The sequence below is a fragment of the Crocuta crocuta genome, unplaced genomic scaffold (assembly GCF_008692635.1).
Source record: "Crocuta crocuta isolate KB4526 unplaced genomic scaffold, BGI_CrCroc_1.0 scaffold1269, whole genome shotgun sequence".
NCBI lineage: Eukaryota > Metazoa > Chordata > Mammalia > Carnivora > Hyaenidae > Crocuta > Crocuta crocuta.
In genome coordinates, this window is record NW_027531335.1 from 522,816 (window position 1) to 523,272 (window position 457).

At 42.0% G+C, this 457-nt stretch overlaps 1 long non-coding RNA gene across 1 annotated transcript in view; it reads left to right on the top strand.

The window, feature by feature from the left end:
• The window catches only part of LOC144238165 (uncharacterized), a 36,015-nt gene extending 35,566 nt beyond the window's left edge, over positions 1–449 (top strand). The window contains exon 5 of the long non-coding RNA XR_013337031.1: positions 361–449. This is a non-coding gene — a long non-coding RNA (uncharacterized LOC144238165). The remainder of the gene's footprint in view (positions 1–360) is intronic.
• Positions 450–457: the final 8 nt, after the last annotated feature.

Here is a 457-nt window from a genome sequence, read left to right on the forward strand (position 1 = left end):
GATTCTGTGTGTTTCTCTCTCTCTCTCTCTCTCTCTCTCTCTCTCTCTGTCCCTCCCTCTGCTTGTGCACTGTCTCTCTGTATCTCAAAAATAAATTAACATTGAAAAAAAAATAAATAAAGACAGAAAATTAGGGCCTTAAATATGTTGCCAAAAGCTGGATTAAGGAATCTGGCTCACTGTGTAGGCATTAAACTAATTGGCCATCTGGCTACCAGACTGGATAGTCACCTAAAAAAATGACTCCTTAAACCTGGGTCTGCGGCACATTAGAGAGCCTTAATAATGCAAAGAGGTATTGTTCACCCTCTGGAAATTCTCGGTAACCACATTTATTTTATTTTTTCTTTTAATTTTTAGAAAGAGAACACGAGCAGGGGAGAGAGACTCTTAAGCAGACTCCACACTCAGTGGAGAGATCGACGCGGGGCTCACCCCCACAACCCTGGCATCACGA